This window comes from Leuciscus leuciscus (assembly GCF_965113295.1).
Source record: "Leuciscus leuciscus genome assembly, chromosome: 9".
NCBI lineage: Eukaryota > Metazoa > Chordata > Actinopteri > Cypriniformes > Leuciscidae > Leuciscus > Leuciscus leuciscus.
The window spans coordinates 6433476-6459957 of NC_138733.1; the positions used below are offsets into that span (position 1 = coordinate 6433476).

Here is a 26482-nt window from a genome sequence, read left to right on the forward strand (position 1 = left end):
GACAGTGTCAAATGCAGCACTGAGGTCGAGTAGTACCAGCACTGATAATTTGCCTGAATCAGTATTTAAGCGAATATCGTTTATTATCTTTATGAGCGCTGTCTCTGTGCTGTGATGCAGTCGGAAATCAGATTGAAAATTGTCAAAGTATCCATTCGAGCTTAAGAATTTGTTCAGCTGATTGAAGACAACTTTTTCAATGATCTTGCCTATGAAAGGAAGATTTGAGATCGGTCTATAGTTGCTTAATATGGTCTTATCCAGATTGCTCTTTTTCAGGAGGGGCTTGACAACTGCAGTTTTCAGGGAGTTTGGAAAACTCCCAGAGAGAAGTGAGGCATTTACCACTTCTAGAAGATCTGCTTCTAAACTGTTTAGCACACTTTTGAAAAAAAAAAAAGTGTGCTAGTATGTAAGAACGAACCTATGATATGATTGAATCTCAGATGCCATGTCCGAAATGTATAGCAAAACTTCTAGCACTAATTCGAACTCAAACAGATTAATTAAAGTAATTATTACTCCAACACCTGCGTGACATCATTTTCCAACATGGTTTAACAACCAATTTGCAACAGTTTCAGGAAACAGCCGTGACTAGCTAGTTGATTTCTTCAATGATGTATCGTACTATGGTAGTAAAGCAGCGAGTTATGTCGTTGTACGGGAAACACACCCCTGACTGATAAACTGACTTAAAAATGTGTTAATTCTTGTATAACAAAGTATACAAAGTAACTTATTTTGATGAGTTGATGTAAAAACATATGTTGTCGACTTATTGATAATGTCATTTTTTCAAGTGTACAAAATAACACAAAGTGAAATAATGTGAAGTGGCATTTCGGGGAAACAACAGTAAACACACAATACTAAAATGAACTATTAATGAAACATATGGATGAATAGAACGAACATCATTCTGGCATGCAAATCATTCCCAGTTAACACAATGTACAATTTAAATAATTTATTGGTACTTTTTGGTCATTTTAATGACTTACTAATTGAAAACATAACTATGACACTCCATGCTAGTCATTTATTTATTATTATTTATAATGAAGTGATATACAGTGCGCTGTATTTGCAGTATAACGGCTGACAACAGTGACAAGACAGGAAAGTGTGTATTCCTAAGATGACATACTTTTTATTTCATGACAAGATACGAAAATAACATTATAATAATGACACTGGCATATAGTTTTACAACATCTCTGACCGCAGATACTGAATCAGGAAAACATGTTTTTTTTCAGTTGCTTTTTCTTAAAATGAGTCTGACAGAAGTCTCAATAGCTTTCATGCAAGTCTTTCAAAATAAAAGCCTCGCATAAGAAAATCACAAAATGATGTTTGTTTTTGTTTCTTTGAATGCAAACATGTGACCCACTCTTTTGGAAGGAACTCCATATTTTGTTCATCTCACACTATTTACTTGAATGTATTTGACATGAAATGTTGCTCATTGTGATGACTTCTTACGACATATCTTCATGTGAGTCAGAAGGCTTCTTTTATGTTTGAAGCTCTTCTCACACGGAGTACAGTCGTGTGGGTTTTCACTAGTATGAACTCGCTCATGTAATTTCAGGTTTCCAGACTGAGTGAAACTCTTGTCACAATATGAGCACTTGAAAGGTTTTTCTCCAGTATGAATTCTTTGGTGCACATTCAAATTGCCTGCTGTAGTAAAGCTCTTCCCACAGTCACAACACACATGATCTCTCACTTCATTGTGTGTTTTCTGGTGCAGTTTAAAACCGTCCAGCCTTGAAAAACTCTTTCCACAGAGAGAGCACACATTAGGCTTATCATCTGAATGAAGTTTCAGGTGTTGTTTTAGATTTGATAATGAAATAAAATCTTTACCACACTGATCACAGTTAAATGGCTTTTCTCCAGAGTGAACGCGCAGATGATAATGGAGACCTGGGGGGTATTCCAGAAAGCTTGGTTAACTTACCATTTGGTAAATCATAACCTCTGGGTTGATTTACCCCAAACCCGCATACCATGAGTATGTCGGTTCCAAAACACCTGAGAAGAGTTAGTTTAATCAACCTCCTACTGGTTACCCAGAGTTAATGCGCGCGCACGGTGAGTACATAAAGACATTTTCAATGGATCACCGATTTCAGGAGTCACCATGGAAACCCAGGGAGAAAAAAAGCGAGCTACATAGGCTACTTAGGTGAAACTGAGTTGGAGGTTTTAATGCTTGCTTATGAAGACTATAAGCCCATTATAAAAAAATTAAAAAATAAAAAGCAATACTGCTGCATCAGCAAAAGAAAGAGAGTTGGCTTGGCAAAAAATAACGGACAGAGTAAATGCACGAGTTTATAAAATTATAAATGGGCTATTTTCCTCTTTCATTGTGACGCAAAAAATTATTTGGGGCATGTAGTAAAAATAGACAAGAATTTACTTGTTGGCCTCCATACATTTCTTAATATTACAGTAGTAATGCACATAATTGTCTAGTAATATGTTGGCCTCTTGTTTTATCAGGTGTAATCCTTCTGGAGCCAGAAGAAGTGTGAGCTAAGTCAAATTGAAACACAAAAACATTCTCCAACAATGTAATTTAGTATTTAATGTAGCCTAATTTAGTTTTCTATGTAGCCAATAGAAAGAAGGCTGAGGCCCGTAAAACAGGTGCGGGTCCACCTCCACCTTCCCTCACCCCAGCTGAGGAGCTGGCGCTGTCCCTTAATAAAGGGCGACCTGTGGTCGATGGGATTCCAGGGGCAGTTCGTCAGACTCAGCTACCAAGACAAGTGGCTTAGTAAAATGTAGGTGTATCATATTAATACTTATGATTTATTTATGTTTTCACTGTTTTTGTCAGTGTTTTAATAAAGCACAATTTTAAAAAGGCATTTTGAATGCATTTTACAGTCATTGATTCACTTGTGCAGTATGCATGCTGCTTTGACTGCATATGCTGTGTACTGTAATCTTATTACTAGTGATTATCTTATTGGTTTAATTATCTTGCAGTTGCTGATGGCCACATTGTATTATTGGATCCTCCTGCAACACCACACTCTGTCACAGTTGTAAGTGATTATTGTCTTTAGGTTTCTGTTTGCTAGACCAAGCATCCTTCCTTATTTTCACTGTAGGATGACAATGAAGAGACCACTTCTGCTGTGACAGAAACAGAAAATGTGGGGAGGCCCATTAGAGGTATGATGCATAGAATGAATTCCCCCTTTTTTGCATAAGAGAATAAATAAATTGTCATTGTCATTTTACAGAATATGGCAGGAGATTTTAATACAGATGAGGGACCATCTACCTCCACACAGAATCTTAGCATTGTAAGAAATGTTCTGCAGTTCTCCTTCCTCATTTAAATATTTGGTCTGTGTTTGTATTACAGACTTTATCAGTCATGTTTAATTATTCTGTCTTTCTAGTTGCCTGCCAAAGAGCTGTATAAGGTCCACCTTCAAAAGCAAATCAGAAAAAGTGACATGGAGATGGACCTTATACAGCTTCAAATGGAGGAGAAAAGGCTTAACCTAAAAAAAGGCCAGACTTGAATTGCTGGAGCACCAGCTTAAGGTGGGAAACAGTGTGTGAACATTAATCTGTCATTTGTTGAATGAAATCTAAAGCAATAAATACAAATGTCTTTTGTTACAGGAAATAAAGAAACCATGAACAACACTTGACTGTTAACTGGTTTTAATTAAAGTGATTTTGGCAAATCATGTCTCGTACCACCCTGCCATCTCTTTGGTCTACTGGGTTCACTGGGGGTTCCTCTTGGCCATCTTCATCAAGAGAAGGGGGGGGGGCCCTCTCACCTCTCAGTGTGGCAATGTTGTGAAGAACAACACAAGCAGCTGTGATGTCACATGACCTTTCTGGGTTGACCCTGAGCCCAAGCAGGCACTGAAACCTTGCCTTCAGGATGCCTATGGTCCATGTTCTGCTGTGGGCCAGGTTGAATTGTGCCTGTGGTCCAGGCTCAGGTTCAGGGTAGGGTGTCATCATATAGGGCAGACAGGGGTACCCTCTGTCCCCCAGCAAGTAACCATTGAAGTGTCATATAAAGGTAGTTAAAGTGTATAATTGCATAAAAAAAAACATAAAAAAATAAAATTAAAATAAACATTGTGTAAGGCAAAATTTGTGGCACAATGATGCCTCCCTAAACATTCTGGCATCATGTACAGACCCTGGCCATTTGGCTTCAACATTAGTGATGAGGTGGGTTGCATCACATATTACCTAGTTAGTGGGGACCAGTAATGAGGGTGATTTAATGGTTTAAACACCCAAACATTTAGCACCCAAAAAATCTATTGTCACCTGCACATTGATGCTATGGATTGACTTCCTATTAACATAGTCTCCTTCATTGACTGAAGGAGCTTTAATGGGAATGTGGGTTCCATCAATGCACCCAATTACATTTGGGAACCCTGAAATTGAAAGTTATATAATTAGAAACTTTTAAAATTATTGTGACTGTCACTGTATACAGTATGAATAGATTAAGTATAGTGCTATGTAACTAAAATGGTCTTTCATAGAATATCATAGAATGGACAAACCCGCCACTCTGTGGAATTCCTCTTTAATGACCCTCAGTGGTTTATGGCCAGGGAACTGCACAAAAGTGTGTAGGAACCGTTTGAGTGCAATGCATACTGTACGAACAGCCCTACACACAGTTGCCTTTCCCACATGCTCTGCATCGACTATTGTATACAAAAAACTCACCGTCGCAAAAAAAGTTAAATAAATGGAGTTAAATATTTAACTCCATTATCTTCGTTTAATAAATTAACGATTCTTTTGAAAAACGGTAACGCTCCCGCAAATATTCATTTGGATACGAAAACACATTGATACGTGGTTGTATCACCCTCTCACGGCGGAAAAGATTTCGTATCATCTGTGCTTCCACATCCACTGGATCGTCTTCAAAAGGGCACGCCATGCTCAGTAACCTTCTGAAACAAACTAACCCTGGAACATAACCTGCTACCGAGCAGGTTATCTTCAGAGAGTAAGTTCCTATGGTTACATACATACCCAGAAAGTTACCTCGGTTTTTGGAACCGAAAGTTGAGGTTATCCACTAACTTACCCTTAAACTTACCCGGGTATGTCACATAACCTGCTTTCTGGAATACCCCCCTGATGCATGAGGAAAACTATGTCCACACTGAGTACATGTATACGGTTTCTCTCCAGTGTGAATTCTCATGTGTGTTTTAAGGTTTGCCTTCTGCATGAAACTCTTTCCACACTGAGTGCAGGTGTGCGTCTTTTTGGCTTTTTTTCTTTGAAAATTACGATGTTCCTCCTCCACTTCATTCAGTTCTTGTCTTTGCTCTTTCACTCTCACCTGGTCTAAAATACACATAAAGTTAGAATCAGTTCAAGTGAACCCTTATTTAATAGCAGAAAGCAACAGAGAGCAGATCTTTCACTGTCTTATCATTCACTTGTTAATATATTAAAATATGTTTGACAACTGCTATAGGGTTATGATCATTCAGATGCTATACTGCTTATTAATTCACATCTACCAAAGCAGTCAACAATGAAGAATCAAGAATGGACACCAACCTATTTGTTCCTCAGTATCTTCATGTTTTATTCTGGATGGTTCTGGATCTCTCGTGTCTTCAATCTCCTCTTTAATAAACTCCATCTTTAACAGTCACACAGATTTCAGCTGCAACTCCTGGAGTTTGTCCTTCTCTTGTAGGATGATGGGAATATTCCCAGTATTTATTGGTGAATTGTTGTGGGAGGGGCTTCACTGCAGGTGTGAACTGTGATCACTGTGTTTTTATCCAATCTGCATTTAAAAAGTACAGGGCCATCATGTTAAACTGCTGCTGAAAAACCTCTTTGTCTCCAAAAGTTCCCTGTTTTCAGCTCATTCATTATGGTGATGTCTGAGATCTTCTGTAAATGGGCACATTAAGCTCATTTTATTGGTGTCAACAGGCTGAAACAAACTACAGCATCATCACCTTTAACCCTCTGGGGTCTGAGCTGTTTTCTGGCCCTGGAGGTGTTCTGACATGCTCTGACATTTGTGTTTTTTTCTGTTACTTGTGACATTGTCATGGCTAAAGTCTAATTACACTGTATTCAGCACAAACTCTGCTACAATAATATATCAGCAGCATGTATGTAAAAGTTTGTAGTTTTGAGATAATGACATTTGCGTGGTTTGTGAAAATACAAAAAAAAATTCTCACTGAAATAAGGCCATGAAACCCATACTGATTATTTCTTCACAAGACTTTTGAAAATTGTATGACGTAGCCTAGAATATTTGCTCCAAAACTATGTGAAAATCACCCTGACTGCTCATTCAGATAAGACAATATATTGATTTTAAATTTCTAAGACGTGTTTTGTGTGAAAAAGCCTTATGCGAAAAGGCGTGATCATCTCATGAATATATAAGCCTTCAACACCTGAGAAAGACAAAGACACTCCCCTAACTGCCCTATTAGGAGCGATCAGGCCCTGTCATTCAGAGCAACCTTGCACAAAGAATGAGGAGATTTAAAAAAGAATGGCTTTTAGATTGTTTGGATTTATTTACAACACAACACAATCCAAAAATACAAATGACAAAAGAGCACATTGAAAACAATGATCCAAAGACAGAGACCTTTGTGCCATTCCTAAAAACATTGTACATACCTTTCATTTCCAAGGTGTTTGATTTTCACTTTACCATGTTCATGTACAGAGACTCATGTGAATGTTGAAGTCAGCAGGACTCAGTTGCATCTGGTCCCTGAAAGAAAAAAAAAGAAAAAAGAAAAAACTGTGAACATACTGATATCAAGAGAAACTATAGGGCTGCACGATTTTGGGAATAGATTTTAGATTTTTCTGCTTAAAATTTCTTTTTAAAATTCACAGAATACACACACATGTTTCCAAGAATATATAATGAACACCAGGTTTGTTGTGCCTTGTAGGCATAGGCTACGCAGTGCTGCATAAAATAATAACAATAAATTAAATCTTCCAAAAGATTTCAAGAACAACTACGCTAGAGAAAAATATATTGATTATCATATGTTACTTCAAATGTTTCCATTCGTTATGATGATGTGAAATGAGATAATAGTAAAAACATAAAGCCTAATGTTTGGTAAATTTTTCCTTTCAAACGCGATCGCGCTCCAAAATATGAAACATTCAAACGCACAGCGCGCTCCAAAATATGATACATTCAAACCCACAGCGCGCTCCAAAATATGATACATTCAAACGCCATCGCGCTCCAAAATATTAAACATTATGGTTATACATATCTATGTTTGAGCAGATATCCACAAACAGTATTTAACAGTAAACACGGGTCTAAATAGTATAATATTCACCATATATCTAGCAACAGTTCAACTGCAATGTGAAGTTTATGCAACAATACCATGAACTAATAAGTAAGACATTTCTTGTCTTCAAATCGCGTTCTTCTTCTTCTGGGGGTAAATCCAATGTAAGCTCAGACGTGTCTTCCAAACTCGACGAAAAGCAGAGACTTGTGAAGTTTTTTGGTGTTTTGTGTTTGAGGTAACGAGGGCGTTCGCGTTCCATGTGGAGATTTGCATGTGAATCACTTTTGCGCGAGTGGGCATGTCGAATTAAAAAGTAATTAGCAAGCGTTTGAGATACTGGACATCCTGTTGGTTTTATACAAATTACTTAAACGGAGAATATTTGTTTTCAGTTTGAATCCGATCATTTAAAAGTACACACTTAAATGTGTATAAAGGTATATGGCTCATAAATGTGTGACAAGTATTCGCTGAGTTTTGTTTCAGTTTATAGACGTGCTCAAGAAAAAAAAGTTCACCGCGACGGAGAGGCAGAACGCACACCCTGTTTATTTTCTTTATTTTACAAAAGCACAATGTTTTGATTTGATTGTAAGTGGACACATACAAAAGTAGAAATATCACAGATTATTTTTTTATATTTCTTTTTTCTGTATAACCATAAATGACGGAGTAATTTAAGTTTATGTTGCTGCTATGTGAAAAAAATCCAGCAAAACGCGTCGGCGCGTTTCTCGACCTCAGAGGGTTAACTTCAGTTCTTGTCTTTGCTCTTTCACTCCCATCAGGTCCGAAACATATTAAAACATTAAGTTGTTAGAATGAGTTCAAGGAGGAAAAATGTGAATATTGAAGTGAACCCTGATTTAATAACGGAAAACAAGTGAGATCTGTCCAAAAGGTGATGTAAAGGTATGTACCAGTTTCGTAATCCTCTAGTTAATAGTCAAAATTTGAATGACAACTGCTTAGGGCTGGACGATATGGCCCAAAAAATTATCACGATAATTGTTTTATATCAGTCGATATCGCTAATTATCACGATAAATGTCAAATCTTTATTTATTTCAAGTTTAAAGGCAGATTTTTTAACTAGACCGTTAATTGTGGTTTTAAACTACTCTTTATTGTCAGTACATATTAGGGCTGGGTAAAAAATATTGATTTCTTGATTTTAATCGATTCTCATTTTTACGAACTGATATCGATTCTTAAATCCCAAGAATCGATTAGGCTAGTCATCCCATCCAATAAATCGCAATAATCTTTGTGCTTTGTTACTATTGATATGAAACAAAGTCTCAGATTTCAAATTACGTCCATTTTCATACGAAATTCAAAAACATAAATACCGTTTTGGCGCTGTGGCGTGAGATCACTCTGGCGCAGCTCAGCTCAAGAGAAGCAGCAGCGCGGAGCGCACATAATCTTCTCTTCCACCTTAGAGCAACACTAAGGAAAAGCCCTATATCTGCTATAACCACACTATGCAAGTTTGTCAAACCGGTTCGCGTTTCTGTAGTTCGAATGAGACATAAGAAACTACAAATTTGACTTGCTTTACGTCAAGCGTTACAATAGTCATTATTTAGTTTTTCTTTGCTTCTGATGTCGCAATACATCATACTTTCATGAAATCATGCAACATAGTCTACCTTGTCTGTGGACATCGTTCATTCCAAAGCTGGTGCTAGATAAACAGCGAGCGTGCATGCGACATTAGGCTGCGAAATTATTTACGACAGCGGTAATAATGGACAATTTCGCTTCCAACTTGTAGGGCGACCGAAGAGCAAAAGTTCCTTAGTGTTGCTTTAATAATACCAGTTACCGTGCGAAATAAACATGAATGAGCATCTGAAAGTGTGTTAAAAGGTAGAGTACAACTTATCGAAATCCGTATCATGTGACATGGAATCGCTCAATCAGTGTTTCAACCGTGGAAAGACGTCAGTAAATCAGCTTGTAAACAATGTCATGTAACGTCACATTTACCTCAGAAAAACTATATCTAGTGACCATAAACTCGTTTGTCAGCTAGAAAAATTAACTCTAGAGAGGAGCATTTTGCTAAATATATGCACCATATTACATAGTCATTATAATTTGTATTGTTCTTCAATTTTTAATTTACATTTTACATTTTACATTTATTCATTTAGCTGACGCTTTTATTCAAAGCGACTTACAATTGCTATATATGTCAGAGGTCGCACGCCTCTGGAGCAACTAGGGGTTAAGTGTCTTGCTCAGGGACACATTGGTGTCTCACAGTGGATTCGAACCCGGGTCTCTCACACCAAAGGCATGTGTCTTATCCATTGCGCCACTACCACCTTTTAATGCATCTTTGAATAAATCTGGCAGGTTTTTATGACAGCCACCATTTAAATGTTTATATTTCATATAACTTTATTATTATAAAAATAAATAAAAGTTTAATTTAAGTGTTTGTATACAAATCAGTAAATTTTTACCTTAAAGCAGCACTCAGTAGCTTCGGGATTTCTTCGCTGTATTCTCGCTTTTTGCTCGCAGGTTTCTCTCTAGAGCTCCCCCCACAGCTTCGGAATAGATATTTGACAACACTGTTGTAAAAACTCGTTGGTGATTCTCAGACACCAGAGGCTATAGATCAACGACATCAAAGCAGATGGGACATTCTTTAAAACGTCTTCTTCATTCGGGTTCGGACAGCGTGAGGGAGCGCAATAATGACAGCATTTTAGCAGATTTGTTTTGGCCGTAAAGCAATTGTTTACATCGCGAGACCTGATATCACGCGAGACTTCCTGACGCAGCGGCCGGCGGCCCGCCAGCTCAAAGTTGCAAGTCCGTATTTTCCGCTCATGGGCACCAGGGGGGTGTGAAACGACCACCATTCAACCCGAAATAAGTAATATAACCATTCCAATGACTCTGAAGCTGTTCAGTTAAGGTAAAAAAAGTTACTTAGTTCACCTTTAAATATTATAGTAGGCTAATGAAGCCTATAGGCTACAACTGACTCCCATAGTTTACAGCATTAGTTAAGAGATTTGTTTTCCTTGAGAAAATGTGCCATGTATTGTACCTGATATCCACAATAATCAATATTGAATCGAATTGGAATCGAAATCGAATTGCAAGCTTGTGAATCGAAATCGAATCGAATTGTGAAATTTGTGTCAATACCCAGCCCTAGTACATATCATGACAAACACTTGCCAAACACTTGGTGAAGATTTCACAAATCTGAGGTAGGACATTTAAACATTTGTCATTTTTCCTTAACAAAATAAATATCTTAATAGAAAAATTAATTTCTTAGTTTCTGCATGTGCTAATGGGGGATATTGTTTCAAGGCTTGAAACAGGTTTGTGTTGCCTGACATTGATGGCACATATCTCTTCAGCACAGTTTGCAGTGCAGGCTGCAATATTAATATTACATGTTTTGTCTCGAAACACATATTTGACTTGACAGATTTGAGTTGACAGTAATGTTAGCTTGAGTTAGGATGCAAATGTTAAATTTATGTTCATTAACAAAAACAGTAACATCTGTAAAAAAAAAAAATTTACGACTTATTCTGACTGTTGAGTTGTATTAAAATTAACCATTGGTCATCCAGTATCATGCATTTAGATCATGATAACTACAGATAAAACCAGGCATAGCCTACAGCACCTCACTATCATGGCAAAATGTAACTTTACAAAATGTAACTTTCTATGGTATTTGTATGAAAAACAGTAGCCTAAATACATTATTAAATACTGTAATTATTAGGGGTGGGGGAAAAAAATTTATTCTTAGATGCATCGCGATGCAGACGTGGACGATTCTGAATCGATTCACAAATGTCAAAAATCGATTTAAAAAAAAAAATATATTATATTATATTTATAATAACATTATAAATAATATTATATTATATATAAATAATATTATATATTTATAATAACGTAATATTGACAGAACGCAAAAGACGGAACTCTGAAGCGCGGAAGTGCAGTGCCCGGACTGTCTGTGGCGTGCACATAACAGAGACGCAATGGCTGAGCGCATTAAAAGCTGACGTGTGGAAATATTTTGGCTTCTATGAAGTTGAAGGGGGAAAGGAGCTGGACAAGAGCCACACTATTTGTAAGCTTTGTTGAAATCCAAATCCAACATGGCTGTTGCTGCTGAACTGTGCAATTTCCTGCACGTGAAGTGCCATGCCCACACGCTAAACCTGGCCTCTCAGCAGGCGCTCAAGTTGCCCACTGTGTCAAGGCTACTTGGCAGGGTGAGACGCATTTTCACCGCAGTACCATTGCAAAACACCAGCTTGAAGAGAAGCAGATTCTACTTGGTCTGCTGAAACACAAGCTGAAAACAGATGTGAGTACCAGGTGGAATAGTGCGTATGAGATGGTTGACAGGTTTCTGGAACAACAGCCTGCAGTCTCTACTGCCTTACTGTCTCCTCAGGTAAGGAGAGGAGAGTCTGACATCTGCACGCTCAGTGAAGCAGACATCTCAAATGCAGAGGATATTATCAAGGCCCTAAAGCCAATGAACGATGCAACTATTCTCATGTCAGAGGTGAGCAGCCCCACCATCTGTTTGATTGCTCCTTTGCAAGCTCAACTCATCCAGGACACAAAGGACAGTATTGGAGAGTCATCAATGATAAAGCAAGCCATCAGTGGGGACCTCAGCAATAGATACAAAGGGAGGAAGAGAGAAACACTCTTTTCACAGCTTCTGCTGTGAGGGGAGTTGAAGAGAGGGGAGATGTATGGAAGAGTGATTGCTGAGGCTGCATCACTAGAGGTAATTCTGCCATTTTACTTCATGTAAAATGTCAATCTGGGCTTATGATTTAGGAGTTAATAAAAATAATAATAACAACAACAACAACAACTTCTATAATAATACAAGGTTTTTATATTGAATAGAACAAGTACATTTGTGTTTTGACAATTTTGTTCAAAATGTTGTTCGGATTGAAGATAATGATTTAAAAATGTAAGGCTTTTGTGTTTACCTGTTCTTCTTATTGTGTTTACTACAGCAAGAGGTGAGAGTTGAAGAGGAAGAAACCCCAGAGCACAACACATTGAGGGAAGAAGAAACCCTGACCACTGAGGAGGAGCAACATCAAAGCCCTTCTAACAAAAGAAAGTCATCATCTTCTCTGCTAGAGAATCTGCTGGGGCAGACCTTTACTCATGCTAGAGTCCAGCAGCAGCCCATGTCTGCTTATGCCAGAGCTGAGGAAGAAGTTACTAAGTACCATAGTGCTCCATCACTCCCTCTCTCCGAGGACCCTCTTAGCTGGTGGAGTAAGAATCAGATGATGTTTCCTCTGATTTCCAAGTTGGCCAAAATATACTTGTGTATTCCTGGCACCAGTGTCTCTGCAGAGAGAGTCTTTTCTATGGCAGAAGATATAGTAACAGCACAACGGAGCACACTTGCATCTGAACATGTAGACCAGCTCCTGTTCTTACACAAGTTGTTACACATTTGATCTAGCTAAGCACATTTGCACTGCCACACATTTGCATAATTTCACTGTGGCCTATTTTTTAATTTTTTTATTATATTGCACATAACAGGAGGATGTTTGTTTGAAGTCCATTTTATGTTAGAGATTCAGAATATGCTGAAGTTTGTTATAATTTGTTATTGTTATATTATTCATTTACTACAAGTATGCTGCTAGTTCAGGCACATTTATTTTCATGTTGGTTATTTGCAATGTTAATAAAATATTTTGTACGTAATTTCTTTATTACTTGGTACTTTTAAAGCAAAGTATTTATAGTCACACACACACACACACAAAAAAAAAAGGATTCAGATAATCGATAATCGCTTTAGCATCGAATCGCAGCCCTCTGAATCGTAATCGAATCGTGAGGTGCCTAGAGATTCCCACCCCTAGTAATTATATTCCAGTAGTCCTTTAATACATTGTCTACATTAATAGCATAATACAATTAAAAATGTATATTCCACATATTATGGTGCAGTTAATATTACTAGGCTAACGTTACAGTAAATCCATGGTAAATGATGAGAATTTGTAGACAGAAAAGCCTGCTGACTGTATCGTTGCGCAGTGTTTCTCCTGTTTGTCAGCGCTGTTTCATCTGCCTTTAAACTGGTTTAAATCACTGAGACATATGTGTTCTTCGCTGAATTCAAGCGCTTCTCACTGGATCTTTTGAAACTTTCCCACAGCATTTAAGCAGGCTCATGTAACCCCACTGCTTAAGAAACCCACTCTAAATCCAGCACATCTGGAGAATTACAGACCGGTATCTCTCCTTCCATTCGTCGCGAAAACTCTTGAACGAGTTGTTTTCAACCAGATCTCTTCCCTCCTTACACAGAACAACCTCTTGGACAACAATCAGTCTGGTTTCAAAAGCGGACACTCAACTGAGATTGCCCTGCTCTCAGTAATTGAAGCTCTGAGACTGACAAGAGTAGCTTCCAAATCCTCAGTTCTCATCCTGCTGGATCGGTCTGCTGCTTTTGACACAGTTAATCACCAGATCCTCCTGTCAATCCTAAAGATGAAGGGCATCTCGGGAACCGCACTCCAATGGTTCAAGTCTTACCTCTTAGGTAGGTCCTTTAGGGTATCGTGGAGAGGCGTGGTGTCTTAGACCCAATTTCTACCTACTGGAGTGCCTCAGGGCTCAGTGCTTGGACCACTTCTCTTCTCCATCTACATGACATCACTAGGATCTGTGATTCAGAAACATGGCTTTTCCTATCACTGCTACGCTGATGACACACAACTCTACCTCTCATTCCAGCCCGACAATCCGACGGTAGCCTATCGTATCTCAGCCTGTCTGACAGCCATTTCTGGCTGGATGAAGGACCACCACCTTCAACTAAACCTTGCGAAGACAGAGCTACTTGTGGTCCCAGCCAACCCAACACTTCACCACAACTTCACCATTCAGCTACACTCGTCATCCATAACTCCATCTAGGTCAGCCAGGAACCTTGGTGTGGTAATTGATGATCAATTGAACTTCACAGACCACATTGCTAGAACTGCCCGGTCATGTAGATTTGCCTTGTCCAACATTAGGAGGATCAGGCCCTTCCTATCAGAACATGCTACTCAACTCCTTGTCCAAGTGCTAGTTTTATCTAGACTTGACTATTGTAACGCTCTCCTGGCTGGTCTTCCAGCTTGCACAGTCAAACCTCTGCAACTGATCCAGAACGCCACAGCTAGAGTGGTCTTTAACGAGCTGAAAAGGGCACATGTCACTCTTCTCCTCACAAAATTGCACTGGTTGCCAGTTGCCGCTCGCTAGGGGTGTGACGGTTGTAACCCGATAATGAATTCAAATAATCAACCAATGATTGTTCAAATAAAAGTTAGTAAGTTCGGGCGCCAGACAGGTGTAACCCTGTCAATATTTTCAGAACAATAACCCAGATAACTGTGTGCCTCGGTCAGAGAGGATGAAATCAGGTACCCCCCATCGCGTAAGGATATCTTTTCGGAGGTGTGAAGCAACAGCCTGAGCAGTGGCTTTTCGCAAGGGAAACAGTTCAACCCATCGGGAATAGTAATCCACGAACACTAGTAGATATTCATGTTGGTGGGAGCTGCGAGGCAGTGGTCCCATGATATCTAATCCCAACATCTCGTTTGGTCGACTGGTACTGGTGGTGGTTTGTTGAATTTTCCCAGCAGGTTTGCGGTTCTCATTTTTCAAGGTCTGGCATTTCATGCACCTTTTTACATATTTTTTTTTACAGAGGTCCATATGGAGGGCCAGAAAGCGACCTGACGCACTCTCTGGTAAGTTTTGCTAATTCCTAAATGACCACTTAAGGGATGCGCATGATAATGCTGTAGAATTTTTGGGACAAGGGTAGCCGGGACATAGAGTCTGTAATGTACTTGCCCATTAGTCAGATGAGTTCGATGATACAGCTTATCTTCAATTACCTCATATTGATCTTGCACAGAGGAATCGTTGTCTGCTAGTGACTGAAATAGTGTGGTAATTACCAGATCTTTGTGCTGTTCTTCCCAGATGTCTACTGCGGAAAGTGGAAATCCAAAGTCCTCCTTCTGATTGGAGTATATATGGCATCCAGGTACGGAATACATCCGGGATAACGCATCTGGAGCTTCATTGAGTTTTCCCTTTCGATACTCAACCACAAAGTCAAAATTTTTGCAGACGGAGGGCCCAACGGATTAGACGTCCTGTGGTTTTTGTGGAATTCATGACCCACTGTAGAGCTGAATGATCCGTGACTACTGTGAAGAGTTTCGGTTCCAGGTAGTATTGCCATTTTTCTAGCGCCCATACTATTGCCAGACACTCTTTCTCTGTAGCTGAATAATTAATCTCAGCTTTGGTTAACGTTCGACTGCCATAGGCGATGACTTCTTCCAAGCCATGTGTTTTCCTTTGTGTCAGCACTGCACCGAACCCTGAATCACTGGCATCAGTGTAGACAACAAAAGGAAGCTGAAGGTCAGGATGACCCAGGATTGGAGGTGAGGTGAGACATGTCTTCAATTTCTCAAAGGCTTGTTGACACTGTGGTGACCACTGGAATTTACGTCCCTTTTTCTTCAAGGCATTTATAGGTTCAGCTATCCGAGAGAAATTGGGCACAAACCTGTACCATCCCGCCAAACCGAGAAATCGTTGAACTTCTTTAAGGTTCTTGGGTACAGGGTAGGAACGTATGGCCTCTACTTTGCTGGGGTCAGCCGTGATGCCTTTTGTGTTTACCACATGTCCCAGAAATGTCAACTCATGAAGGCAGAATTTACTCTTTTTTAGGTTTATGGTTAAACCAGCTGTGTGCAATTGGTCGAAGACAGTCTTAAGATCATGGAAGTGTTGGGTGACAGAGGGTGAGTAAATGATAATATCATCAATATACACGAAACATATTCTTCCTCGCAGTTCACCTAGGACAGTCTCCATTAATCGCTGAAATGTCGCTGGAGCATTTTTCAGCCCAAACGGCATGACATTGAATTGGTATAACCCCGATGGGGCGATGAATGCAGTCTTGGACTTGCTCTCAGGTTCCATGGTCACCTGCCAGTACCCACTGTTGAGGTCAATGCTGGAGAAAATACCTGCACCGGAGAGGGATTCCAAGATCTCAGTGATATTAGGTAGAGGATAGGCATCTCTCTCAGTGATAGCATTTACCCTCCTATAGTCCACACAGAATCTCTGGCTGCCGTCCTTTTTTTGGGACCAGGACAATAGGTGAGGCCCAAGCAGAGTGTGATGGTTCGATGATACCATTCTTCAACATTTCGTTAACTTGTTCTTGTACCACATCTTGTTTCTCTGGTGTTAATCTGTATGGACGCTGTTTGATGGGTACAGGATGGACAGTATAAAGACAATGCTGGAGTACTGTTGTTTTCCCGAGCTGGAGGGTACAGACTTGAGGATTGTTCTCTAAGAGGTGAGGTAGTTGGCACTTTCCCTCAGCTGGTAATTGTGCTGTGTCTACCAGGGTTTTCATTAAAGTTTTTTCATCCAGATTATCTGGTGATTGGGACACCCCTGGCATTTGCTGTGGAGGAATAGAGCTGAACAATGTGAGAGTTCTCCCGGTAGTTTTATGTTGTGCTTTCTGTTTCAGATGCTGGATTCCTCTAGCGGGAATGCTAGCTCGTCTAGGCTGGAAAGAATATTTTCCATCTGCAACATTGATCTGAAGACCACTGGTGAATATAAAATCCAATCCCAAGACTACAGAGTATGCAAGAGCTTTGGTGGAAAGGATGGCTACAGGTAGAGAAAAAACTTGGTTATGGAGTGTAATTTAATGGTTGTCCATCCTATAGGTACAGCGGTCTCACCATTAGCCAAGTAGAGAGGACCAAGAGCCCAAGTACAGAGTGGATCAGAGGATGCAAGCTCTGTCCATAAGCTCTCGTGTAAAAGAGTATAGCTTGCCCCAGTGTCGACTATAGCCTTTCCTGTCCATCTGCCAATAGTAATTGGGATGACCAACTGTTGAAGTATAGACTCACATTTAGAAGTAAAAGAGGCAGTCACAGTAGATGGTTGGGATGGAGGTGTGACAGACAGGGCGTTATTTGATGGTGCTCCACCTGTGTTTTGTGCTGGGGAATTTCGCTTGTTTCCTGCAGGTTGGAAAGGACCTTGAGGCGATGTGAAAGGTGAAGTGGAGTATTGTGGACAGTTTCCAGGAGGATGCTGACCTTTACATCTCCAGCATTGGACGGTGGGTCTTTCACCTTGGCGGTTAGAGGTAGGTTTTTGTGGTATAGGTGAAGTCATGGTTCGTCCTTCATAATGCAGCTGATGAACATAGTCTTTTTCGAGAAATGCGGATTCAAACTCATTCCATGTTTGAACAGAGGATCTAGCCACTTCCCACCAGTCCCGTGCTGTTCCATAAAGGACAGTGCGAAAGGTTGCCATGATGTCTGTATCCTCTAAGGGGTATAATGCCAGAAAGTCGTGACATCTGGTTAAATATAACAGAGGGTCACTATCATCTGATGATCTGCCAAAGGTGGGGAAGGTTAGTTTCAAATGATCACTCTTGACCACAGATGTTGGATGCGAAGAAGGTGGATGTACAGACGAGGATGTGGGAGGTTTTGACGTTTCACCTTCTGCAGCAGTGGAGCGAGGAGGTGATTTTAGTGTCATTGATGGAAAGTCAGTTACTGTTTTCCCAGGGAATTTTAAGTAACTGCTTATTTCTGATTTCAGCTCTTTCAAGGAGTCACTTACGGTATTCAATTGGACACTACATTGGCTGATCTCCTGGAAAAGTTGGTCACAATCCTTTCGAGTACTTTGCTGCACTCCCTGGGTGTCTTTCTGTACCTCTAGTTGCAATTGTTCCACCATAAATCGGACTTCAGAGACTATGGTGCGCTCACTTTTCTGCAGTTCTCCTGTTACCATCACCTTCATGGCTTTTGTCAGCTGATCAGTATCCTCTTCATCATGTTGTTTTAGAGCAGTGATCGTGGTCTGAAGCTGCTGATGGTTGGATTTTATCTTAGCAGTCGAGGTTTCAATCTTGGCATCATGCTGTGAAGTGGTAGTTGTGAGTACTTTTTAAGTTCCTGGGTGAGTACTTTCAAAGCTGTGTCCTGCTGTTTGAGACACTTAAACAGGATATCCCAGTTCCCTTGTACGTGCTCTGATAATTGATACATTCCTCTGCCAGGCGTTGGGAGAACCGTGGAACCATGGAAGTGCACAACGGCATGTCAACAGTAGGTGGAGGAGGAGCCCTTTCCCCTGGTGGTGGAGTGAAAAATTGCACATGGGTTCTTGGAGGGTGAAACTGTGTGGGGGTGGAGTAGAAAGTGGGAACAGGAGGTGGTTGTCTGGGTCACTGTGGAGTTTGTTGCACCAGGGGCCAGTTGGGTGTTGCAATGTCTGGAGGATCAATTGCCACAAAAGTAGATTGTGGTGGAGGGGTATGGGCCATGGGTGACGTGTATGTATGTAGCAATGGTCAATGGTGAAATGTAAAAATAAAAAAATAAAAAAATAAAGTAATGAAAACACTACTTGGCCGAACTAAATTTCTTTTAGGCAAATGGTGCACCAAAATAACAAACTACAGAGTGGTTACTTCACAGAAGTTTATTTTTTATTTTATTTTTTTATTACAATTTAGCCCAAACGTTCTCAAAAGTCTGCTGAATAGACCACCGTGCAATTCAACAAAATTCAAATGATCATAAAAATGTTAAACATCCACTCGGATAATGCAACAGACAGTTCACAGGAGAAAATCCAAAACAAACCAGTTCAAAGAGATAATATATTCAAGTTCACAGATTACAAATTTCAGGTTCCAGGTTTTCAAGTTTCAAGTCCCTGTTCGGGCGCCACTTCTGTAACGGTGGTAACCCGATAATGAATTCAAATAATCAACCAATGATTGTTCAAATAAAAGTTAGTAAGTTTGGGCGCCAGACAGGTGTAACCCTGTCAATATTTTCACAACAATAACCCAGATAGCTCAGATGCCACCAGTTACATACACAAAATCAAAAAGAAAAAAGAAAAATCACCAAGGACAGTTCAGAACCAGTTTAGAAATGTCTGTATTTCATACCATTTCACACAAAAAAGAACAAAAAGGAAAAAAATAACAACCACTTTAAATTCCCAGACCAATCTTCTTTACAAAGACCACGGATTCAACAGTTCGTTCGTTCAGGTACAGAATCAGATTTTCTCAACAACAACAAAAATATATCAAAAATTTGTTTGGTGGCAAAAAAAAAAAAAAAAAAGAAACCGGGCCAAAAAAAAAAAAAAAAAAAACTATTACTCACTACTTAGTTTGTGGGGGACCGGATAACCCGGATGTGGAAAGTGCAGAGGTGAATTTGTGTGAGTGTTTGGAAAAAACCAGCCGCGAATACAGCCACGCCGTAGCCTTTAGCAATGGTGAAACTCTGTTGGATGGTAAATGGAAACAGCCACAGGATCCAGACGGTCCTTGTAGCGGAGGCGTGCTACAACTTTATAATATGCTGATTGAGGCGGCCAAATATGGACGGGATTCCGGTCAGAGAATCAAGGGTCGGAGAACAGATTCTTCACAAAGATGGATTTATTGAACAGTCTTTGCATTGTCATCTAGATCAGTTATTCTTTGGCAATGATGTCTGTATTAATGGTCTAAAAGAACAATAAAGAAATATAATTACAATCATATTCTGAGAATCATATACACACTGGCATGATAGTCAAACGAATGCAATAAACAATGATTAAACACTCAAGTCTGCATCCTTAAAAGTAATAACAGCCTTATCAATGCAAATAATCATGATAAATTGTGCAATGATACATTATTAATGTAAACAACATTGGTGACGCAGTTTAGAATACTGCCGATGCTAATACTGATTAGGGCGTTTCTGTCGCGGCAAATTACGGCCGCTACGGCGCTCAAAACCCGCCGATGGCAAACGCAGAACGATCGCGGGACATCAACAACATACATTCAATAAACATACATATGCAGATGTACTTACATCAAGGCATAAACGCATTATACAGAGCATAGACAACCGTGTATAGATGAACATTCACCAAATCGTCTTCCTGCGTGTCACACTATAATCAGTCCGTGTGGCCAACAACTTTGATTTCTATGACAGGCTTTCGTACACAGCCGCCCCCAATTATCTGACAGGATAATTGTAAACACCAAGAAAGTCTGTCTACAGTGTCTAAGGCTCTTCCTCGAAGTGAGGAAGTGGAATCAACCTAATAACTGGGCGAGTGTAGGATTTCTCATTAACTCTGACACGAGCAGTGCGAACTTTCCCGTCAGGTCCAGCCAACGTCTCAGTCACTGTGCCCACAGGCCAGAGGGCACGAGGAAGTTGGGGATCAACAATAAGAACCACTTGGCCCATAGTTAGCTCTTTGCCATCCTTTCTCCACTTGTGCCGATTCTGTAAACTTGGGAGGTAATCGCGGATGAAGGCAGTCCAGAAATGATCCGCCAACACCTGGCTGTGTCTCCATCTGCGTCTTCCGAGCAGGTTGGTAGAGTCGAAAAAGACTTGAGGTAGGGAGGCATCACGACGGCCCATAAGGAGTAGGTTCGGAGTCACTGGGTCAACGTCTGCAACATCGGAAGATACGTAGCCGAGAGGCTTGGCATTCAGAATACCCTCAACCTCCATTAACAGTGTCTGCAGCACTGGCTCTGGCACCGTTTGCTCTCGCAGAATGACCCGTAGTGCAGTCTTTACAGATTTGACTTCACGCTCCCAGGTTCCTCCGAAATGAGGAGCATTAGGTGGAATGTAGCGGAATCTGATCTTCTGGGGAGCAAGCAGCTCTTGAAGCTTGGGTGCCATGATATCAAAAGTGTCACGTAGTTCTCGGTCTCCTCCTACAAAGTTGGTACCGTTGTCGCAGAGCAATTCCATGGGCTTACCTCGTCTTGCTATAAAGCGACGCAGAGAGAGCAGGAATGCGTCAGTGTCAAGGTGCTCCAACAGATCAAGGTGCACACATCGGGTTGTCATGCACTTATAAAGGATGCCCCATCTTTTTTCATGGCGACGACCAACTTTGACTGAAAGGGGGCCGAAACAATCTACCCCAGTAGAATAGAACGGCGGTTGGTGCAGTTGCAGCCTGCAGGATGGAAGATCGGCCATTTGGGGGACTTCAGGCTTGGCTCGCCAGAACTGACAATCTTGGCATTTGCGTTGATGCTTACGGACGGCTTCCCTGCCCCGGAGTATCCAATACTGGCGGCGCAATTCCGCTAGCACCCTTTCAGAACCAGGATGCAGGAGTCTGCAGTCAGTCTCTTTAATTAACAGCTTCGTTGTAGAATGACCAGGATCCAACAGTATCGGGTGAATGGCATCAAGGTCGAGGTCACTCGCTCTACGCAACCGTCCCCCTACTCTGATGAGACCTGTGTCCTTATCATACTCTGGTGCAAGGGATGCCAAACGGCTGGTAGCGGAAATCGGCTGTCCAGTCTTCAACGCTTGGACTTCTAATGGGAATGAGTCCTGTTGAACTTGGGCCAGGATAAGTTTCTCTGCTTCAACATAGTCATCAGCTTGCAGTGAAGAGTCACTGTCTGCAGCAGCCACCCCGTGTAGGGACCTGACAGTGGCCTCAACAAGCTCTTGCCATGTGTGGAATTGATTGGGGTCCACAAGTAAATTATTGGAGACTTTGACAGTGCCGATGAATGCAGTTTTCCTCAACTCACTGATCTCCGATTCCACCTTAGTGACGGGTGTAGATGGCCACTGGTCAGAAGGTTGAAGGAGGAAGTCTGGTCCTGAACTCCACTGACATCCATGTCGCCTTTGTTCTGGCCAGATCCAGAGTGGCTCCCAGAAAATGCCTCTCCATGCCTCGTTTGGAACTGAGTGCAGCCCTGACTGGCGCCCAGCTAGCCAAAGTGATTCAGACTGAGTTGTCTCTTAATCTCCATACAGTCACCCTCTGGTCTGACTCAACGACCGTGCTGAACTGGCTCACCTCTGAGTCCTGTCACTACAAGGTATTTGTAGGGACCCGCATAGCAGAAATCGACATTACAAGAGGCCACATTACAAGAGGCCTGACACTGACCCAGTCTTGCTATCTGGGTCAGTGTCAGGCCTCTTGTAATGTGGTCAGCAGGGTTGTGAGCTGAATCAATGTACCGCCATTCAGCCGTCTCTGTGAGGGTCTGGATTTCTGCTATGCGGGTCCCTACAAATACCTTGTAGTGACAGGACTCAGAGGTGAGCCAGTTCAGCACGGTCATTGAGTCAGACCAGAGGGTGACTGAATGGAGATTAAGAGACAACTCAGTCTGAATCACTTTGGCTAGCTGGGCGCCAGTCAGGGCTGCACTCAGTTCCAAACGAGGCATGGAGAGGCATTTTCTGGGAGCCACTCTGGATCTGGCCAGAACAAAGGCGACATGGATGTGGCCTTGATCATCTGTAGTACGCAAATAGGCCACTGAGCCGTATGCTCTTTCTGACGCGTCGCAAAATACGTGGAGTTCTCAGATGGCACTAGGGTAATCAGCACAGGCTGGGGCATAAGGTCGAGGAAATTGCAGCTGAATCAGATTAGGAATCTCTCGTATCCATGTTAGCCACTTCTCTCTTAACTGTAAAGGTGTTATTAGATCGTCCCAGCCCAAATTCTGCTTCCAGAGGTCTTGAATGAGAACCTTGGCCCGGGTGGTAAACGGGATGATATACCCCAGCGGGTCATACTGGCTGGCCAAGGTCTTGTACACGTTTCTCATGGTGGGTTCTAGGGGCTCGGTCGATCGCAAATTATAGCCTAGAGTGTCACTGAGACAGTCCCACCGTAGGCCCAGAGTGGGTTCTTGTAGGTCTGTACTGGCTTTGGTCAACCACAGTTCACTGTTAGCAGACCGGGCTTCTGCGGGAAGATGTTCGATGACAGAGGGTACGTTGCAGGCCCACTGTCTTAGGTCGAAGCCTCCCTCAGACAGTAGTTGACGAAGTCCATCAACTACCTCCTTAGCTTCATCAGAGTTCGAAGTGCTATGCAGGCAGTTATCAACATAGAAGGAATTCTCAACTATGTTAACCAGACTGACCTGGTCTTTCTGGTGGGTTTGAGCACTGCACTGGAGGGCATAGATGGCGCAACACGGGCTGCATGTAGTTCCAAACGGAAGCACCTGCCATTCATATATCTCAGGCTCCTGGTCTCTGCACATGTTCCTCCAGAGAAACCGCAACACTGGCTTGTCCCTGGGCAACAAGCGTACCTGATGGAACATAGCTTTTATGTCCCCACTCACAGCCACTGTGTGTTGTCGGAACCTCAGGAGCACACCTAACAAGGAGGGTCCCAGCATCGGACCAGGAAGCAGCTGACTGTTCAAGGACTGACCCTGATGTTGGAATGAACAGTTAAAGACGATCCTGTTCTTGCCATTGTGTTGTACTATATGGTGCGGAATGAACCAGGATTCCGAGGTATTGTGTGCTTCTTCTGTGGTTATCTTGGCTACATATCCAGCAGATTCCAACTTACGGATTTCAGTGCAGTAGGCTTTTGCTAGTTCAGGATCTCTTGCCAATCTGCGCTCGGTACTTCGAAGACTAGGAAGGACAACATCCTTATCGGTATGGAACATGGTCATAGGCATGCGTCGGAGCAATGGTGTGGCATAACGTTGAACGCCGTCTACGTTCACGGTGGTGGTGGCTTTCTGGAGCATAGCGAGAGCGTCTTTGTCTTGCTTGGACCTGATGACCATCTTCTCATTGTATGGGAAGGTGTCGACCTGCCAGAGACGTTCAACGTGCCGAATCAGATCATCATGAAGCGGAGTGGTGGTGATATGAAGGCACTGCTGATAACACCGTGAGGGCTGCTTGGGGCTCATGGGACCCTGAAGAGACCATCCCAGCTGTGTTCTGATGGCTATTGGATCTCCGTCTGGTCCTCTGCATACAGGCTGTATCGGCATTAAGAGGTGTGGCATGTCAGAACCAATGAGGAGTAGTGGTTTGACTCTGTCAACAAGGGGAATAGGAAGATCTCTCAGATGACGATAAGCTCGTTGGAGCGCAGCCACTGGGTAGTTATGTTCTGCAAGACTCAAACCGGTTGCAGTAAAGGCATTGGGGATAGTGAACCTCTGCATGGGTTTGGTGACTGCTGAGACCTCGAAAGAAACGGACGAACCTTCGAGTTCTGTGTGAGATTGCTGAACAGTCTGTAAATGAAGTAACTCTGGGGTACAGGTAAGCTTGAGCTGTTCCACAACTGGGGAAAGCACGAGTGTTCTCTCTGACCCATCATCAAGAACGGCATGTGCCTCCATTGTGTGGTGTCCATTGTGAAGGAGGACCTTGACGACCTTCAGCATGATTCTGGGTGTACGGTTCGGCCTGTCCAAGTAAACCCGGGTCGATGGGAGGCTGACGGTGAGGACAGCACTGGTGGTATCTTTAATGGAATCGTGAAGAACTGTAAGATGTAGCTCTTTACAGATTCTACATGGACGTTTGAGGTTGCAAGACTCTACAGCATGGGACCGTCCACATCTCCAGCATCGTTTACCATCTTTAATCCAAGATACAATCTGGGAGGTAGTCAACTTCTTGAATGCCTCACAAGAGTTGAGGTAGTGATCCCTGTTGTCACAATGGGGACAGTATGGCTTGGGCTTGGAGCTGGACTTGGGGGCTGTCGACTCAGGAGTCTTAGCTACACTCTCACGTGTCAGGAGAACTGGCCTTGGCTGCCCTCTTGGATGAGGTGCTCCTCTAACTCTACCAGGGGGCTTCAGAGTTTCACTCTGGAACATAGCCGCAGCTCTGCTAGAGATACGTTTCGCTTGGGACTTGATCTGGAGCCAGTCTGCGAAATCAGGTAGTGTGTAGGTCTTGTCGGTGCCGGTCTGGAGAATACCCCGACTTAGGCAGTATTCAACAAAACTGTCGCGATAGGCTGGTGGCAGTTTACTCAAGAGACGGTCCACATGCGAGCCACACAAAAGCTCGTAACCATTCTGGCCTTCTAGAGTTCTCAGCATACCCACTAAAGACTGTACTGACAATGCAAATGAATCAAAGGCATTGGCGTCACCCAACTTAAGAGGTGGAGTGCTTAGGATGGCACCCAACTCGGACTGAACAAGCTGTCTCGGTTGTCCATACTTGTCTTGAAGTGCCTGCAGAGCAGCAGTGTAAGGCTGGGGATGATACATGAAGGATTTAGCGAGCTGATGGGCACTAGGAAGTTCCAAATGACTTAAGAGAACATGGTATTTATACTGTTCACTGATATGATTAGATTAGATTAGATTAGATTCAACTTTATTGTCATTACACAAGTACAGGTACAAGGCAACGAAATGCAGTTTAGGTCTAACCAGAAGTGCAATAGCAGCAAGTGCAGGATATACAGTGGTTCCATAAGTGCAGAACATGGATATGTACTGAATAAATATAGAGTTGAATACTATTATAAACAAAAATTTACAGATAGATTTGTCCTATGAATATAATATACAGATAACTATTACTGTGAACAGAATTTACAGCTAGATATGTACTGAATATAATATACAGATGGCTATTACTATAAACAGAATTTTTACAGATAGATATGTACTGAATATATATACAGATGGGTGTTACTATAAACAGAATGTGAGCATAATATACAGATGGCTATTACTATAAACAGAATTTTACAGATAGATATGTACTATGAATATATATATACAGATGGGTGTTACTATAAACAGAATGTGAGCATAATATACAGATGGCTATTACTATAAACAGAATTTTACAGATAGATATGTACTATGAATATATATATACAGATGGGTGTTACTATAAACAGAATGTGAGCATAATATACAGATGGCTATTACTATAAACAGAATTTTACAAATAGATATATGTATAAGTTAGGCTAAAATGAGCAGTATAACAATGGATTTAAAGTAGTGCAAATAAAGTTTGGACAGAAGCTATCCGAGTGAAAGTGCAGTGGAAGTAATTGCATATTACAGTTAAAGTACGGTATTGCAAATGTATATGTAAACAGTCGGTACTGTAAATAAACAGTCGGCAGTG

At 41.5% G+C, this 26482-nt stretch overlaps 1 protein-coding gene and 1 long non-coding RNA gene across 4 annotated transcripts in view; one reads left to right on the plus strand and one right to left on the minus strand.

The window, feature by feature from the left end:
• The window catches only part of LOC309506318 (uncharacterized protein), a 259358-nt gene that overhangs the window by 25891 nt on the left and 206985 nt on the right, over nucleotides 1–26482 (minus strand). The window lies entirely within an intron of this gene.
• LOC309506872 lies at nucleotides 2669–5066 on the plus strand. Of its 3 annotated transcripts, none has more exons than XR_014208957.1 (4): nucleotides 2669–2801; nucleotides 3010–3332; nucleotides 3432–3579; nucleotides 3661–5066. It is a non-coding gene; the product is annotated as an uncharacterized lncRNA (long non-coding RNA). The 3 variants fall into 3 exon arrangements; XR_014208958.1 differs by having other exon boundaries at nucleotides 3010–3198; nucleotides 3270–3332; nucleotides 3432–5066; XR_014208956.1 differs by having other exon boundaries at nucleotides 3432–5066.